This window comes from Epinephelus fuscoguttatus, linkage group LG23 (assembly GCF_011397635.1).
Source record: "Epinephelus fuscoguttatus linkage group LG23, E.fuscoguttatus.final_Chr_v1".
NCBI lineage: Eukaryota > Metazoa > Chordata > Actinopteri > Perciformes > Serranidae > Epinephelus > Epinephelus fuscoguttatus.
The window spans coordinates 11,707,307-11,727,295 of record NC_064774.1 but is presented as its reverse complement, the minus strand read 5'-3'; the positions used below and the strand labels follow the sequence as shown (position 1 = coordinate 11,727,295).

The 19,989-nt window shown below is 41.5% G+C and overlaps 1 long non-coding RNA gene across 1 annotated transcript in view; it reads left to right on the top strand.

Moving 5' to 3' along the window:
* Positions 1-19,754, top strand: part of LOC125884040 (uncharacterized) — a 29,606-nt gene extending 9,852 nt beyond the window's left edge. Inside the window, exons 2-3 of the long non-coding RNA XR_007448639.1 lie at positions 959-1,128; positions 19,381-19,754. This is a non-coding gene — a long non-coding RNA (uncharacterized LOC125884040). The remainder of the gene's footprint in view (positions 1-958; positions 1,129-19,380) is intronic.
* The last annotated feature ends 235 nt before the right edge of the window (positions 19,755-19,989 follow it).

Genomic DNA, 19,989 nt, shown 5'->3' with positions numbered 1-19,989 from the left:
CCTCACAGCGGATAAGGAAAAACTCTCCCAAAAAACTCTTTGACAGGGAAAAAAATGGTAGAAACCTCAGGAAGAGCAACTGAGGAGGAATCCCTCTTCCAGGATGGACAGACGTGCAATAGATGTCGTACAGAACAGATCAACATAATACATTTACAGTGATCCAACCAGGGCTTGGGCAGTGACTTCTGGCATTAGACACCGACGAAAATAGCCATCCTTCTACATTAGCATGATACGCAGCCAGTTGCCATGGGGAAACGCGATAGGACAGCAATTAAAGTTAAGGCAGTGAAAGTCTGAGGGAGGTGGATGGGTCCAACGACCACTGACCTTCACTTGCGCCACTGGTGCTTGCTTCCTGTATGATTGTAAAGGTAAACCCAGTTCTTTGTTTTCTGAAACCAAACCATGTGCGAGTGTAGGCAAAACGTAACCATGTGTGCGTAGTGCGTTTATTTTGAAAGAAGACAATGCAAATTGACAAGGTGTCCCAGAATGTCAGCAGCCAACACATCCAGGTACCTTTCACATCGTATCTTGATGTGCAAAGTCCATGACCAAACGTCAATGTGTGACGAGGTCGGAGTAAGAATGTGTTGACAGTAGTGTGCTATGGAGAAATCCGGCTCAATCTGACGTCATCTTGTTGCCAGAGCATTCAGAACAGTCTGAACATGAAATATATAAAACAGAAAATAAGGAGAAGCACAGTAGGTCCCTTTAACTTAATAGTTCCACATGAAAGAGGAACTGTAAATTTCCTGTTTTTCAGACGGTTGTTTTGCTTGAGGAATTTAACATTTTGACAGCACACTGATCTGTGGACCTTCCTCTTGACTGTCACCATTCATCCATGAATTATTCAGAAAACATTCCAAATATCACGCAATATCATTCTAGCAAACAGAGGAGAGAGATATTCATATTTTTCATTTGACTCCTGACCTTTTCACAGGCCTGTTTCTCATTCATTCCCATCGCATCAGTATAAACCAATAAAACCTGACGGACAAAGCCCTGATCAAATAGCAGCACCGGGGAGGCAGCAGGAAAAGGAAAACTGGAGATGAGACTGTCTCGCAGTGGCAAGCACTTGGCAAGTAAAAATAGCTGTAATAGCCTCAGGTAAGTTAACTGCCTGAAACTCCCTAAACTGAATTTAGGTACAGCAGCAAGTGTGGGTGTGAAAATGGCCCCGAGAGTCGTTAAGCCGCTTTAAGAGAGGCAGCTGAGAGGATGCGGTGAAGAAAATATGAAACAGCATGAAAGCTTAACCAAACATTGTCACCTATTAGCACAGATTGTTGGATTTTCATGCTTTTATTTTGACATCCAACAAGATTACAAATTAGCGTTAATGGACTCTTAGGTAGAATACTTTAACAGCAAATGAAAATACAACAGAGGTGAATGGTACTTAAACTTAAAGTGATGATTGCATGAATTATAGATGAATCTGTGATGTACCATGGAAAAGTGCTGTGAAACATTAGAGAATATAGTCACTTTTACTGTTTTGTTTGCTAAAATTTATTCCCCAAATACTCAGGCCCAGTATGCTTTAGAAGTTTCCATTAGCATAATGAGTAAAACACAATGCCCCTTGAGTGCAGGATGGAACGGATGACACCTTTCCACTAATTAATTGGTCCTGTTGCGCTGACCATCTTGAACCCCTCGCGGCGTGTTTCAAGTATTTGTTTTCCAAAGTCAAAATGATATTCAATTACAGAAATGAACAGGTCATATGCTAATGGATTATTCCCCTTGTAAAAAATACAATTATCAGTGTTGTGCTGCAGAAAATATGTATTTGTATCCAGGGGTAGAGGCGGGGCAGTGGCTTCTGGGGCTCCAGCCCCAAATGTTTCCTCATAAGCCCTGAATCTTTTAGGTTTTTGAAATACTTTCAAGTTTGTGTCATTAAAATGTTAATAAATGCTCAAGTTTTTTTAATCCTACGATGCTGTTCCCCAAAGAAATAAAGTATAATTCAATAAATGTTGGCCTTATATTTAATTCAGAATATTGAAGGCAACATTAACTTGACATTTTTAGGGAGCCTTTATTTCCAAAAAGCTCAGCCCAGATTATTATGGCATAGATTTAAAGAGATACTTTGCTGAATTTCAACCAGCTTTGTATTATTTAGACAAAAATTCATATATCAGCATTTACAGGCTGACTGGTGATTCACGATATATATCTCAGTATAAATAAGTCAAAGCCACATTTGAGATGTCGCAAACAGTTTTATAAAAACAGACTGTAATCAAACTAAAAAGCACAAGGACAGTAATTTTTCCCTGTTTGAAAATATACAGCTGCACAACAGGTATATGAGAAATTGTACATAATAAATAGCAGGGCTGTATGCTAATGTTTTTACACATAGCACTGGAGCTAACATGATTACACCGTAGCCTGACGTGCACCTCCACAGAAATATAACTACACATCACAGCGACGCAGACCTCCTGTCTGTTTCTGTAAGCTGAAACCATTTCCCTCAGTGGAAACAAAGCTTTTATTTACTTTAATTTCACAGATAAGAAACAATAAATTGTGAAGACAATAAAGCCTCCACAAAAATAGCATTTTAAGTCTTGTGTGTGATTTATCCTGGCTTCATATGAGCAGAGGAAAAGTCTGCTCATCGCTAGGCTAATTTACACAATGTAAAATGCCATAGGCTTGTGCTAATAACGTTAGCATGTTGTATTTGTTTGGAAAACATGTTTAGTATAAGACAATTGTTTTGTCAGTGAATCTTGTGAGTTGTAATGGAGCCGAATTTTGTAACATTACCTTTGTTAAATGTTGCTGTTGTCCCTGGCTTCATATGAGTAAAGGAAAAGTCTGCTAGCTGCTAGGCTAATTTATACAATGCAAATTGCCATAGGCTTGTGCTAATAACGTTAGCATGTGCATTTGTGGGGAAAATGTGTCCAGATAAAGACAAGTGTTTGTCTGTGAATGCCGTGAGTTATAGTGAAGCTGATTTGTGTACTTGTGTTTGACATTGTCTCTATGAAGCCATGTTTAATGTGTGTTTAATGTGTGTTTTGGATGTGTTTTGACTCAAGTAGTCTTTACAGCACTTCACAGAAACCACACCGCCATTTAGTGTTTTGGAGGTGTAACTGCAGAACTCTAAAATGATCTAAAGCTCAATTCTGAGGCTGCCCTGTAAATAATGTTCTAATAAATAATAAATAATAGCAACATATGATCAGCCCGTATCAAGTTTAGGTTTAAAATATTAACTTCTGGTTACGTCCTACCCACCTCTGCTTTAAACCTTGCCCATTCAGAGTACAAATACAGATACAGATAGCTGTAGCCGGTTGAACAGATACAGGTGCAGATAATGGTGTACTTGTTCATCCCTTGTATACGTGCAGTTTTACATTTTCGAATTAGTTATTTATAGCATTTCTGTGAAAGTGCATGCCCGACTTTCTGCTGTACTTCGCCCACCTGGGCAGTGCCAACGTCTCAGACTGTGATGGTCAGCCTCACTCAGCATTGTCTGGCTGGAGGCGTGGGGCACTGCCAGGCCCGAGCTCCTCACAGGGGGTCAGGATGTGTGAGGGCTTGCATGATGAGAGCAGCGGGAGCCCGCAATTTTCCTCAGCCCATCATAATCCTTGCACACTGTGCCCCTGCGTGTATTTATGTGTGGGTGGGTGACTGAGTGAGTAAGTGAGTGAATGAGTGAAAGGCTCTGTAATGGCTGTGTTACCAAGTCAACCGTGAACCACATTTCCAGCAGCCACATAACCCGACAATAATCCCAAATGCCACAGAACAAGTTGGAAATGTGAGATTGCTGCAAAACACTCATCAAAAAGGATTGAGCCAGGCTATTTAGGCATATCCCATTTCCCATGATTAGAAACGAGAATAATTCTTGTGAATTTTCGCACTGATGTCACCACACAAAGGGAGAGACAGAAACGGAGAGAGACACAAGGACATAAATACTCAAGTATGGACCTTATTCCTCTCCTTCCTTTTATTGCTTCCCTCACCCCCTTTATCGGAGCCAGGGGGATGCAGGATGAAAATAATTAGTCCAAAAATTATTGGGGGACTTAAATGAAATTACGTTGAGGAAATACACCGAAAGCCTCTGCTAAATCCCCACTTGCTACTGTGCACCTGAATATGACTGTCTGTGGGAAAATAAATAATAAATCAATAAAACACAATCAAGTAAGACACAGCCCTGAAGAAGAATGAGGAGCATTATTGATATATATTATATTTCTACCCAAAATGCTTTGCAGTATCATGAGTCCATGCAGTTTTTTTACCCACTGGTGTTAGTGGGTAATGAACCCTGGCAGCGCTCCGGCCACATTCTACCAGCTGTGATAAACATCAGTCTTGCAGTCCAGACATGTCTCTTTCAGGTTGATCACACTGCAAAACACGTCTGGCACTTTTCACTGATAGCAGGCTGCGAATACTGTAAGTAGACAGTCCGGTCTTTTGGCTGATGGAGTGCGGCTGCAAAGGTTCTATGACTGAAGCAATATATTGTCATTCCTACCACCTTTGGCATGAATTTGATCTATAATTTTAATCTGTTCACGGGGAACGGAGACTGAGGGAGAGGCAGTTTCTTATTAAAAAAAGATCTTGTGTAATTTAGTGAAACAAGACATGTTCATCCAACTGAAAGGTAAAAGCAACAGTTTGACATTTTGGGTTGCTTTCGTCTTTCGTATGTCTGTTAAATAACAATAACTTAGCATAGCATTAACACTAGCAACAGGGGCAAACCATGGATGTATAAAGAGAACTGGATATAGTGGCATCCAAAGCCAAACTTGACTTCCTGGGTATAAAATTACCCGTAGTTGCAGTTGCAGTTTTGCACTTAGCTAACATGAATGGGAACAAAATCATTTAATCTTGCGGCTCTTCTAGACTTTCGAAATGTCATCGGAACAAATGGTTCAAGTACCTACAGTGGAACAAGTCATTTTGTGGCGGTTGATGTCAGTTTCGGTTAATTTTGCTTTAGGTAACCGATACCCTTTAACACTAACTGCTGGGTTGATTTTTAGGTGGGGAAAAAACACAGTGCACCATACGTATGTCTATTAAATATATGGCTATAAAAGCTGGTTAGCTTAGCCTAGCATTAACACTAGCAACAGGGGCAAACCACTGATGCACAAAGAGAACTGGATACAGCGTTGGAGACAGGACACTGTTCATTCCTGTTTGGGTTGCTCAATGGTGTTTGAAGCCAAAGAATTTGACATCTCTCGTATAAAAATACCCGAATCTTCCGCATTGTGTGGCCCATTGAGCAGACGCGCTAGGGACTTCTATCGGCTGAGCTTGCCACGTCTGTTTTTGTGGTCCGCTAACTTGAATGGAGACAAATTAATCGTGACGCTCCTCTAGACTTTCAAAATGGAAAGTCTTGGAATGAATGGTTCAAGTTTTTGTGTTTTTTGTGGAGCTAGGTTAGCTTGTGGTGCGTTCGTTTTGTACTCGGAGGTCGGAAGTTGGAAGTGGGAATGACGGCTGGAATGATGGCCGAGTTGACAACAGTTTTTGCATTCTAGTTGACAACAGTGGACAAGTCGGAAAAAAACATGGACGCACGAAAGCCTTTGTTGCTCTTGCACTTTCAGAGTATAGACAGCTTCAAAACCATCATGCCACCTAATGTAAAACAAATAAGTGAGTGTTTACTCACTATGTATGTGACCGGCAGCCATCTTGAATTCGTAAGTCGAGGTCGATGCGGTTGGAAATCCGATCTCAGGGTGCGTTCAAGTTAAAACTTCCGACTGGGAACTGGGAATTTCCGACCTCCGAGCACAAAACAAACGCACCATTGTTCTCCCCGTCTCCAATTTCTGTGCTAAGCTAAGCTAACGAGCTACTGTCTTCAGCCCTATATTTACAGCACAGATATGAGAGTGGTAGCAATCTTCTCATCTCACTCTTGGCAACAAAACTAATGAGCACATTCCCCAAAATGTCAAACTAATGCCTACCTGTTGCTAAATCGACGGTAAACTGAAACTCATCCTCTGTCACACTGTCTAAATTTAGACCGCTATCTGCTTGTACCTGATTGAGCTATGGGCGACATTTGCACAACAGCAGCGTCGTCTGATAACATTAATGTTGTGTTACAAGATCTCATCTGTGAAATGTAACTAAGAATCATATCACTTGCATGTAAAGTTCCCACTGCTTCCCTCTATCTCGTAACAATATTCATTACCAACCTCAGGCCATTCCAGAATCAGCGGGTCAGCACGGAGCTGCTTTATACCCCTCCGAGAAAAGGGCTCTACCTCGTAAAAGCTTTATGCCGCAGCACTGGCAGACATTTGGCATTTACATTTATCGCCAACTTGGGTTAATTAAACTCAACCCATCCACCATCTTGATTAAACAATGGTAAATAAAGACAATATTTCTCTGCAGAAGAGAGCGGTGTCAGGACGGATGGCATGAGGGAGAACACCAAACAGTTTGAACTGAGAGCTACGTGTAAACACACGTGTGTAAGCATACACAAGTATCAGGGATCCTTCCCCGGCAGCTAAGCAAACAGATGATAGAGACGTCTACAAGAGGCAGGCAGACTAAGGATGACAAACTATGAGCAGAGTCATTAGTTTAGCAGTTAGATTGCTTGTCACATGCCCTTTGAGTCACATATTCAATACTCAGGTCCAAGCCAAGTCATGCATAGACAAATTAAAATAAAATTGTATATTTCTTTCTTTGTCTTGCTGGACTTTGTTTTTATCTGTGCATGAAACAGCAATTTTGAAATCATCTTAATTTCCTAATCAATCCTCTTAACAGCCTATGAGCGAGGGAAGTGCAGGTAAACAAACCCTCCCCCGATCCCTCATCCTCACCCCACCTCTGTGCAAGTGCTCGGCCTTTAAAATTGATCCTAATGACTCATGGCTTGTGCTGGGGCTGTTTGTATGAATGTGGGAGTTACAGTAATTGCCGGGCCATTAGAATGCTCAAGATTGTTTTGTTTGATTATTCTGTGTGCTAATTCATGGAGTTCTCACATCCAGCGCATCTTGGAACAAGATCATCATCTGAGTTGAAATTCAGGGCTCAGCGGTCAGGTTTGTCCACCAGGGTGCAAAACGACTTCTAAAAAAGCCACAGTAACAGGCTTGATAATAGATCAAGTGCTTATGGGTAACGTGTTTGCAAAATGTTAAATGACATTCCCCTGAACACTGACTCAGACCTCAGTGCTGTTGGATTTAAGTGCTGCTTTTGACACAGTGGACCATTTTGTTACAATAGCCCCTTTTCCACCAACATTTCCAGGAACATTTATTACCAGGAATTTATTTACCTGGGTAAATGAATTCCTGGTAATCTGTGTGGTTTACGTTTCTGGAAAATGTGCTCAAATTAGCATGATGACGTAGATGATTCGGCCTGTGCCCTATGTTTAGCTCTGTCAGCTTGTTTACTGGTAACATAGTGCTGGTGTAGAGAGTTGGGGCTGTTTGTCTCAGCCAGCAGCTCAGTTTAAAAGTATTTTAAGGTAAATGAGCCTACATACAGACAGCTGTCATTTGAGCTTATTAGTAACAATTCTCTATCAGCCGAACTAGCGTGCTGTCCTCGTGTAAGACATAACGTTGGTGTCGGTGGGTGAGAGTCTGTGGACGGAGCATATTGATTCAAGGATTCAAGGATCTTTTATTGTCATTCACATCACATTTACATGCAGTGGAACGAAATTTCAATTCTCAGGTCCCGGTATAGCCCATGTTATCACTGTCTACATGTTTACATGTTCATGCTTGCTGAACCCATGTATTGATAAAGTATTGGCTTCTTACTTGCTAAGGTTTAATGTCATTTACAGTAGCGAGTGTAGCTGCCGTCAACTCGAGTTATTTTTGAGTTATCTTCACTTCGTTTCCATCACGGACGCCCGGCTGTTCACTATCGTGCTGTGTAGGTGTGTGTGTGTGTGTGTGTGTATGTGGAGGAGTTCAGCGCCGGCACAAAAGAACCGATACCATTAGCGCTTATCGGTACTACGGTCTTAGCCCCGGGGCTAACAAACGAAGTGAAGCTTGTAGAAGTGAAATAAAGTTTGCAGCTGCTGCCTGTGCCAGAAGTGTGAAACACTGCAAGTGTGTGTTCCACCAATCAGTGTTCTTCGTATCTTATTGTTCATGTTTACCACAGTCATTCTGCTACTGACCAAGAAAGAAAGTGTTTGTTATCATAGCTTTGTTAAATTTATCTTTTAATGAAAATGTTTAATTTTATGCCTCAGTGTCAGATTCTCACCGTGGTATAAAAAAAGGTGATAAATATCTATATTTACAAGGTATAATTTTGAGGTTAAAAAGTCTAGTATCATGACAACACTACTATACAGCACATTAATAGAACATCAAAGAAAACAAAAGTCGTAGTAGTCCCAGGACTGACCCTTGGCCAACACCTCTCTGTGCATTCCATTTTATGAAACACATTGTTATGAAATGATGAGTTAAGCCAAAGTGAAGCAAACTGAGACCAACAAATTAAAGGCATACAGGGAGAAGTATGGATCGACTTTCTATATTAAGACTGAGAAATATTGTTCCAGTCAATCAACCATTATCAATACTCATTCTCCGCAGTAACAATACACCATCATGGCTGTGCTTTTTTGCTTTCTCTTATTGTTAGTGTTTACTACAGTCATTCTGCTCTCTGCTAATTACCAAGAAAAAAAATGTTTGTTATCATAGACATGTTATAATTACCTTTAATGAAAAATCAGTGTCATGAAAACACTACTATACAGCAAATTGATGGAAAACAAAAGAAAACAAAAGTGGTCCCAGGACTGACCCTTGGGGCATGCCTCTCTGTGCAGTAACTTATTTAGAGTGGCTACCATTTAATAAAACACAGTCTCAAGTCATGAAATGACAAGTTAAGCGAAAGTAAAGCAAAGTGAGAGACCAACAAATTAAAATTCTACAGGGAAAACTATATGGATGAACTTGCTATATTTAGACTGAGAAATATTGTAAAAATATCATGCCCTCAGTGTCAGTGTTTTTCCCCATGGTATTGAAAATGGTATCCAATATCAATATTTTCAAGATATTGTATTGAGGTTATAAAGTCCAGTATCATCACAACGCTACTATACAGCACACTGATGGAAGAAAACAAAAGTAGTCCCAGGACTGACCCTTGGCCAACACCTCTCTATGCAGTAACTACTTTTGTTTTATTCCATTTAATAGAACACAGTCTCAAGTTATGAAATAACGAGTTAAGCCTTAGTAAAGCAAACTGAAACACCAACAATTTATACAACAAGTTATACAAGGGAAAATATATATTGTATGGATCCACTTGCTAAATTAAGACCTAGAAATACTGCTCCAGTCAATCAAGCACGATCATACCGAATGTTAAAAACATGTCATTAGTAGATTTAATGAGAGCAGGAGCTGTGCAGTAATTAACCCTTAAACAAGATTGAACTTCAGATGAAGATTTGTTATAATTGGTGTACTTTTTGTATTGCAATTTAAATATGTGTTTAAATATAGGTCTGCATTGATGTAGCTCTGTAATTACTGAGATGCAGGGCACGCCTTCATTTATGGAGTTTTAAAGAAATGTGGACGCAGTAAATGTGTAATCATCTTGTGTAAATTACCACAGAATTTCCAGATATTGTTTGAACTTAAAGGCGTACCGTTCAATAACATGCAAAAATAGAACAAGCAGTGAAATCTCCACCATGACGGACAAACAGTATACGCCATGGCGCGTGACATAACAACCTCTCAAGTCTTGGCTCACCAACGCAGTAAAATCAACTCAGTGTTATTTGTGTTGTCTGCCACTTGTCGTTCTTTCACTCTCATTTACTCGCCTGGCTGTGTTTTTTTTTCTTCCCACCAACAACAAGCACAAAACATTGTCACTGGACCATCACTGTCTCGGCTCAAATGACTTCTGAAATTGCTTTGTTTCCCCTTCCTTGCACACACATGTCACAGATGTTGTTTGGCTGAGTATGGCTGCGTGCCAAAATCAAGCGTGACGTGCCATTAGCAATTGAGCTGACTGTGCGCAGTTTAGTCTTTCTTCCATTATTCATTTTTGTCTGAGAGCGCAGAGTAATGTGGACGGAGACATAAGTGTGTTGTTGTAGCAGGCTGCATTTGCCCTGTTGTGATCCTGGATGGAGCATGATCTGTTGTACAGATGAGTCATCTTTAGCCTGGGTTGTTGGATGCAAACAAAAAGAGCTTTTAGGGCTGTAATAAATTGGCAGGATGCATTTATTTGAATTGTGTGTGATTTTGCAAAGGAATATAGCTTCGGTAAAGCAGCAACCAATCTAAACTGTCACATTAATTCTGCCCTCCGAATAATTTTGGTGAATGTCTGCGAGATGACAGGTTAATTCCCAGAATTAAATGCAAGTCTGTTCGTGTTGTTTGGAGGAGGTCTGGCGGCGTAAAGAGTCCGTTGTCTCCCTTTCCCCCCCAGTTGCTCTGAGGTCAACTTCAGATTAACTAACGTGATGTATCCCCGCTGCCACGATGCATTACCACTCACATTGTTCTCCGGGTCGACTCACACGGCAGGCATTGCTTTCAATTACACCCTCAACTTTTCTTTTTAATTAAATGTACAGGCAGATTAATTACAGGACAACTTAAATGATGAAAAAATTAGAGGTGTCCTGAAACATTGTGTTTGGTGCGAATCTGCCAGCCTCCTCGCTGGCCCCTCCAGCCCTTAAGCTGTCACGCCCGCTGTTCAATAAGCAATCTGGTAGGGAGGCGTACAAACGAGGGGAGTCGTGCAGGGCAGTTTGTTTCTGTTTGCCAGACAGGTTCGATTCTTTGAGAGACACGGCCCACAAAACCAGACACCCAGGGCTGGAGGCTGGGTAAAAACTAATTATGGTGGTGTTAAAAGGCAAGCTCAATGAGGCACAGAAGAGACAGCCAGATTCTCAGCACCTTTGGACTTAAACTCTGCAGGCCAACAGTGGGAGTTGGTTGGACTAAACAATGCTGTTTATACTTTGGTTTGAGGAACCTTACTCCCAAATGAACTATGTGGCAACCGGTCTTTGAGGACAGAGTGATGTAATTTTTAGAAACTAGTGAAACAGGGTTTTGGAATGAGGACTGTGCTTTTTGTCAAATCAGGCTGTTCTCATGCACTGTTCGTACATACAGTATACCTACAAAAAATGATGCACCAAATATGTATATTAACCACATAATCAAGAGACAGTAATGTACGTAATTGGTAAGACTGCAATCACGTGACCAATGCACTGATGGGAGTAAAGAAAGAAGGAGTATAAAGAAGGAAAGTCCGCATAAAGAGGCAGGCTGAAGTGGTGGAGGGGTCAAACAAACACAGGACTTTCCCCCTGGAGGCTGGTTATCATTTCCTGTGGGAAATTTTAGTTCATTTAATATACATTGTCAATTTTTTTTTTCCTTAACCTACTTAATTTTACTTGCCAAAACTTAACATGTATATTGTTAACTTGCCTAAACCTCATCTACGTTTTGTTAACTTGCCTCAACCTAACCTATGTATCGTTAACTTGCCTAAACCTAACCTACATATTGTTAACTAACCTAAACGTAACCGACGTAACTTAACTTGCCTAAACCTAATGTACGTACTGTTAACTTGTCTTAACCTAATCTATGTATTAATGTGCCTAAACCTAACTTACTTTCCAAAACATCTCTGATGTATCGTGAACTTGCCTAAACCCAAACAATGTAACTTTAGTTTTCTATTCTTAACCTAATGACTTTACTTTCCTAAAGCTAACCTACGCATTGTCAGCTTGCCTAAACCTAATCAATGTAACTTTACTTGCCTGTACTTAACCTACGTGACTTTACTCTCCTAAACTAATCTATGCATCGGCAACTTGCCTAAACCTAATCAACGTAACTTTCCTTGCCCTTACCTAATGTACGTACCGTTAACATGTCTAAACCCAACCTACGTGACTATACTTTCCTAAATCTAACATACGTATCATTATACTGCCTAAACCTAACCAACGTTACTTTACTTGCATAAACCTAACCTACAAATTGTTAACTTGCTTAATCTCTAACCTAAAGTACATATTGTTAACTTACCTAACCCTAACCTACGTAACTTTACGTACCTAAACCTAATGCAGGTATCGTTAACTTGTCTTAAGCTAACCTACATATTGTTAGCTTGCCTAAACTTAACCTACGTAATTTTATGTTAAGTACGAAACTTAATGTTAAATATGTGATGTGATGATGATTGTGTGTCTTTTCCCTAAACCTAACCTATGTAACTGCATTAAGTACTTGCCTAAACCTAAGCAACATGACTTTACTTGCTTGAACCTAACCTGTGTAACTTTGTTAAGTATGTAACTTTACATTAAATTTGTCACGTTAATATGCCCACCATGTTTCTTTTCCGAAATCTATCTTACAGTGGTGGAAAAAAGTTTTCGGACACCCCATGCATTTGTGAAATATTGCATTAAGAATCACTCTTAGGTCTTCAAGTGCAATTTCTTTTAGTACAGTCACAGCCAAAATACTAAATAAATCCTAAAAAAGCCATTAAAAACTTAAAATTGATTGGTTCCATAAAAATACATAAGAAATTTTGAGTATTGGGTCATTTTGGTACCAGTGATGAAGGTCGTTCTTTTTATTAATAGACACAATTTTTGTTGCCAAGCTTCGTGTCTACATAAAGCCAGAAGCCAGAAAGTTCTTCAGACACAAAAATGGCTAAAACAAGGAACCTAACGCAGGAAACACGCCTGAAGATAAAGATTCTCAGCCAGGAAGGGTACAGCTGCCGCCACATAGCCAGGACGTGCAGATGCAGTCCTTCAGCAGTTGGATACACTCTGCAGAAATACAGAGAAACCAACAGCTTGGAAGACAAACCAAGATCTGGGCGTCCAAGGGTTTCTTCAGCAAGAAATGACCGCATCCTGATCCGCATGTGCAGGCAAATCTGCCGAATGACATCACAGGAGCTTCAGCAGCAGTGGTCAAACCAAACTGGTGTCCAGTGTTCCACCCGCACTGTACGTGGCTGACTTTTAGATCATGGCTTAAGGTCCTACAAGGCTATCAAGAAGCCCCTGATCAATGAGAGACAGAGGTTAGCCCGGCGTCGTTGGGCCCAGGCACACAAGAACTGGACAGCCAGGAATTGGAAGAAGATTTTGTGGTCAGATGAGTCCAGTTTCCAGCTTTATCTTCCTCCTACTAATGTGAGGGTACGCAGAAGGCCAGGCGAAGCATTATCTCCAGCATGTACAGTACTTACTGTCAAGCGTGGTGGAGGCAGTATCATGGTTTGGGGATGCATGAGTGCTGCTGGTGTTGGTCATCTCACTGTCTGTGATGGCACATTGAACTCTACCAAGTATTGTACCATTCTCCAAACCCACATGCTCCCTTCTGCGTGCACTGTTCCGTCGAGGTAAAAACTGGATGTTTCAACAAGATAATGCCCCTTGCCACACATCCAAGGCCAGTAGAACTTGGCTGCAGGAGCACAGTATCCAGGTCTTAGAGTGGCCAGCTCAATCCCCGGACATGAGCCCCATTGAAAATCTGTGGTGGATTATCAAAAGGTCTGTTTCAAAGCATAAACCAAAGAATTTAGAAGAATTAAAAGCAGTAATTCAAGAAGAATGGGACAAGATTACCCCTCAACAGTGTGAAAGGCTCGTGGGGAACATGCCAGCCAGGATTAGAGCTCTACTATGTGCCAGTGGCAGGACTACTAAATATTAATTTGATGATGTGATGGTTTATTTATTTTTTGTTCAGTTTTGAACACATTCTCTGTTATTTGTTGACTTTGATACCGACAATGTTGAGAACTGACATATTGAAACTGTCAAGAATTTAGTTTTGTTAGTTTTTCTTGTAAACAATAAACAAAAAAATATAATTTGTATTTGTTTGTATCTGTCTAATGCAGCCACACCTTTTGACACACAAAAAAGATTTTTCCACAAATATTTCATGATAATATTTGAGATTGTGTAAAATTTTAAGGGTGTCCGATTTTTTTTTTTCCTAAACCTTACCTACGTAATGTAACTTTATGTTGTGCACAGTGCTAAACCATGTTTCTTTTCCTAAACCTAACCTACATTATTTTGCTTTAAGCTCATAGCCTTACTTTATGGATGTAACATGACACAACCATTCATAGGGTGCTAATTTGTTAGATACCATCAGACCACTGTTTGTGCATTTTTTGTAGAGTTTCATACAAACCGCTGTATAAGGATACATTACGTTAGATGCTATAAAATGTAGCAGCAGGTGGGAAAAAGTCAGTGCAATCATTCTCTAATCAATTCCAATTGATTTCCATTGACGTAAAAGAGGAACGACAGTGCAGGACGTCACGGCTCTTTTCATTCCAGACTCTCAGATGTCTGTGTGAGACCAAAGTAGACAGATATCCATCACGGCGTCCAGATGATGATTGTGATAGAGCTATATCTATATCTGGAAGACACCAGAGGGCCTTTCAAAAGGGAGAACAACGGATATGTGGGTATCAAATGAAGGCATTAGGGAGAGAGTGTGAGTGACACAAACATGTTATGAGAGATGAGCAACATCTGGTGCTATGGATCTTATCCTCCGGTCGCCGGTCATTACTTCGAGTTCCGACGCAGACCCACTATTTGCTCTACTTGCCGTACTAATCTTGGCCCTAATTCCCATGTATCCCCTGGCTTAATGGGCTCTTTAGAGTATTAAAATTTTTACTTTCCCTACTTGTTTCTAGTACACTTTCATGTTGGTGTTTCTCCTGTGCACGGTGCAGAGCATGAGCTTTCCAATTGTTTGCATTGTTTAAGTAGCATTACGGGGGATTTTCAGGAACATGTTGTTTGAATTTAGGTATTAATTCTAAATTATCAAATCGAGATAAACAAAGGAATTAAGTGAGATTTCAGCATTATTGCACTTTAACGCTTTGGCTTTCATGCAAATGACGAATGTCTTGCTGCTGGAGACTGTTTGTTATTCTGCGGGAGATCTCCGGGGACTTATAAAGTGCATTATTTTGCTCCCCTTTCAAAACTGCTGGAATGTGAGGAAAGAAAGGCAGAGAGCAATACAAGGGGTTAGAGAGGTGGTTGAAACTGCCTCTGACAAAATGAGCGTGGCCCCTGAACTAAACCCAGGGGATTGAAAGTGGATTGAATGCATCTCGCCATATATAGACAGCCACTGGCACAGCGGGGACAGCGATAGGGCGAGGGAGAGAAGGGGACTTGGAGCGAGTCGAGGAGTGGGACGAGGATGAAGAAAAGGAGCACTGGGGAGAGAGAAAAAGAGCAGTGGTGTGTTACCAGCTGACCACTGGAGCTTTTCAAAAACCCCCCTCCTCTCCCATTATACCATTACTGAGAGCGAGGGTCCTGTTTTCACCAAGCCATGCAGCATTCTGGTACAGCGCCAAGCCTGCTGGCTGCCCCCGCTGAGCGTCCCACCGCCTCACCGCGCCATCAACACCAGGAAACGGACACAATTGGAGGAGCCAGACTAATTCCTGGATGACAAGAGCAAGAGGGCATCGGGTTCCTAGGGGTTAAAATGCCTTAATCTTTTTATCCTGTGCGAGAGAGGACTATTCACAGATTTGATACACTCACTCTAAATCCCTAAGTGGCATGCGAGGGCAAGGCTGAGGGGAATTCCACACAAACAGATGAATCCTGGCAGCCGGCCGAGGATGGCGGAGCTATAAAACATCACATATATGCAGTTAGGCTTATGATGTACACCATTATGTATTCCTTTTACCTTGAAGTCTATATGTTTTATGATTAGTTGGTGATAAAACTGCTGTCAGCAAAGCAAACTCTGCTGTAATCTCACAGAAAACATCACATGGACCGTTCCTCTCCTCTGCAAGCATCTATATCCTCTTCTCCGCACTTTCTTGGTACTCTCCAGCATACTCACGCACATCCTCAGCATCCCCAGTTCCCTAATGAGGCGTGATCACTGTGTTAAACTGCTAATTAAAATCAGATATTAAAGCCCACTACCCATAATCCCTCTTGGCTTGCGCTACAAACACCAGCCTGGCTGTCGCCTGGCATTATGCTCCGACGGATCCCAGGCAAGCGGGGCAACAAGTCGCTCGCCTCACCTTCACAGAGCAGCCAGTGCATCAATCAGCAGCTAATCTTTAAACCCCGTAATATGGGCCATGATGAAGCAAACTTGGATTTTTTTTTTCCCTGTCTCCTTTTTTCTCGGCGTGACCCAGTTGCGGCAGAGGCGTGAACGTGGATGTCTGCATAAGCAAACAGATTACAGAAAACATGGTTGAGACATATGGCGCATGTCATCATTGTACATATTTGAACAGAGAGGCTCTAATTCGAACAAAATGAGGGCGACATGTCAGCGAATACACTGATTCTGTCTGTGAGGGATCTGGCTTTCACAGAACAGCTGGTGGGCCATTATGGAGCATACTCTAATGATCAGCCATGCAAAATTGATGAGTCATTGATCTCCGACATTTATTGGATTTTTTGAAGATGAAATGTGCTCTTAATACTCAACATGTTAAGAAGGATGAGGAAATAATTCCCTTCTTGGGTCGGAGACAAGGCGAGAAAAGTTGATGGAAATATTACGGTTTTGTGTTTTTATGTGTTTAGATTCATAAAGCCAGACTTATTTCCACACTAGCACCATGCTAACGCTGGAGAACAGTCTAGCTGAACCCATCCAAGACAGTCTCACAGAAATACGTTAAATGTACACTATCTCCTAAGACTGTTTCAGGGTGTCTTCAGGCTTTTTAAGACCCATTCAAGACGCCTTTTAACCAAATTTAGGGCAGCTTTTTGGACAAATCATGTTTTACTTATTTAAACATTGCAGGCAAGTAGTATGTCCTCCTGAGACCCAAACTTTTGTTTGGTATGCACTTTTAATATCTCCTAGCTATTTGGGATCAGTAGGACCCGATACATTTAACATTGTTAATGATAATAAAGTCCCAATGTCCTCAAACAAGACGATAATAAAGTTCCAATGTCTTCAAACAAGACGATAATAAAGTTCCAATGTCTTCAAACGAGACGATAATAAAGTCCCAACGTCCTCAAACAAGACGATAATAAAGTTCCAATGTCCTCAAACGAGACGATAATAAAGTCCCAATGTCCTCAAACGAGACGATAATAAAGTTCCAATGTCCTCAAACGAGCCAATAATAAAGTCCCAATGTCCTCAAACGAGCCGATAATAAAGTCCCAATATCCTCAAACGAGACGACAATAAAGTCCCAATGTCCTCAAATGAGTACTTAATTGGACAAATTTGTTGCCATATCAAACGAGAAACAAACGTGATCAGGTTTTGGACCTTGTCCACTTTTGTGTTGGAAACGACTGCAGACTAACTTGGCACGGATTAGTGTATTGTGCTTTTACTACCACTAGATGGCACAAAAAGTGTCCACGAACAAGGACAACAGACCTAAGTTAGGTAGAACGAAGTATAAGGTCAAGTAAACCCGAAATGTGATGTCCTCATCTGAGGACTCAGGGTCTCAGGCCTGTGGCCTTGTGAAGACGTACGTGTTATGTAGGAATATGGTTATTGGAGTGAGCTGAGTCAATCTACAGGTGCAGGAAACACAGAAACAATGCTAATACAAAGTCTATTACCAACGAGCGCAGTTTCAAACACCATTTAATGCATCGTAAAAGGTCATGTCCATTTCACAAACTTCTATGAAACCCTTAGAAACACCATGAAAGGATGGTAGAGGAGATACCCACACACCAATGCAACTGGGCCACAAAAAAGGTTCACAGGCTGAGACCAATGCAGAAAAAAATTCTTTCAAACATTCGTGCACAAAAAAGGGTGCCTAAAGTGCAAAAAGTAATAAAAAGTATATATAATCAGCAGCAACCGTTTCAGTCCTTGACTATCATCAGTGCTACTGACATGAGCGCTGGGAGTGCAATTGTCTTGGGTGATGCTAAGTTCAGAATTCAAGGACAGTGACCTTGCAAAATAGTGTTGTGAGGGAACTTGTTTTCGTGATACACTTACACATGGAGAGGAGAGCCCTGGCGTTAAAATCTAGTGTGTAGCTTGTTGATGTTTCAGGCACAAAATAAGTGTGGTGAAAGGTCTGGCTTTGTGAGACAAGCTTCACGTAGCGACAGGAAGTTTGAAAACGGTAACACGTAGGTAGCCAAAGGGAAGGAGAATTCTGGCCTTCCGTCTTTGCATCTTCTGTTGTTTTATTATAGGCCGTCCCTGGAGCTAGCGTCACCCTGGTTCCCTCGACAAAAAGCCAATGGGGTTTTTGGATTCATTCATTTTCCGTAACTCTGTTAGGGGTCACGAGGGGCTGGAGCCTATCCCAGCTGGGGTTCACCCTGGACATGTCACCAGACTATCACAGCTGACGCATAGAGACAGACAACCATTCACACTCACATTCACACCTACGGACAATTTAGAGTCACCAGTTAACCTGCATGTCTTTGGACTGTGGGAGGAAGTTAGCCATTGTCTTTTTTAAAATAGGTAGACGCTTCAAAATTCACAAGTAGGGTAATTATTGAAATATTTTATGCTGTAGAACAAAATGTGAAACTCTCTTAGTGTTCACCACAGACCTTATTTTAGAGATCTAAGCAAAAACCCATTTAAGACTCCCACTGACTTCAAGGCGAAGGAACCCGAAGTGCTTCTGCACTAAATAATTCCACGTTCTAGGGCTGATTCCTGCAGCTCTCTGTGGCACTAATGTGTGTTTGACATATGTGATTTATGTATGTCTGTAATTTCTGAGCATTTTCACCTCTTTATATTCCCCCCATCTAACCTTTGAATCCTTCACAGCTCCAGGAAAAAAAAAAATGTTTTTCCTCACCAATTTCCAATTAATATTCTCTGCTGTAGAATGGTCAAGACCTTAGTGATCTTCTGTCTCCTCTGCTCAGGGCGATACGGAGCTGAGGGCATGGCTCCAAACAAACGCAGGTCTCCACGGTGGAGACTACGGACGAACTCTGAACCTTACTTTGCTACCTCATTAGCCTGCACACACACCGGCATCTGTTCGATCATGAACCCTAATATGACCGCATGAAACCGGAAAATAACTGCTCTCATTGGGCCGTGTGGGATTAGACCGGCGATGACCGGAGTTCACCGGCTGCATGGCACCATTCAGCTTTCATTCATTTGGAGAAGAAACGCCTTCTTAATGGCAAAGAGTAACCAAATGTACCTTTTTTTTCAGGTGCAGTTTTCTCTTGTGCTCGAAGAAAAGAGATGCAATAAGAGGAAGGCGAGAGGCCAGGAAGGAGGGAGAGGAAACCGACAGTCAGAATGAGAGGGGTCATTGAGCACAACAGGGACACGGGGCCCTGCTCAGCTGGAGGGGACTCTGGCGAGGACGAAGCCACCTATCTTATGGTGACAAGCGGCAAATGGGGGCCCATTACCGCGCGGAATGCTAATGCCAAACTTCGGGCCCGGGGGACTGGCCCCGTTCCCCAAACACAAGGAGAGGAGACCTGCCAGGGTGCATGCATGACAGCTTCCATTCACACCCACAAGTGCAAGAGATAATAACCGTATAAATCACAAGAGACTCTTCTTTCTCACTCCTTCGCTACTCTCAATCTGTGTCTTGACTGCTTCTAACACTTGCTGTTCCTAATTGTCCCCTCGTCTATTTTTTCCTCCTTCCCCTCCTACTCTCATTCTTTATTGTCTCTTAACAAATCCCTCCACTCACGCGCCGATTCCCTTCGATGTGCTCTCTTTCATTGTCAGATTCCTTGAGAAAAAAAAAAAAACGCCAAGGACAGCTGGTGAAGACCATTCATATTGATTGAACAATCTC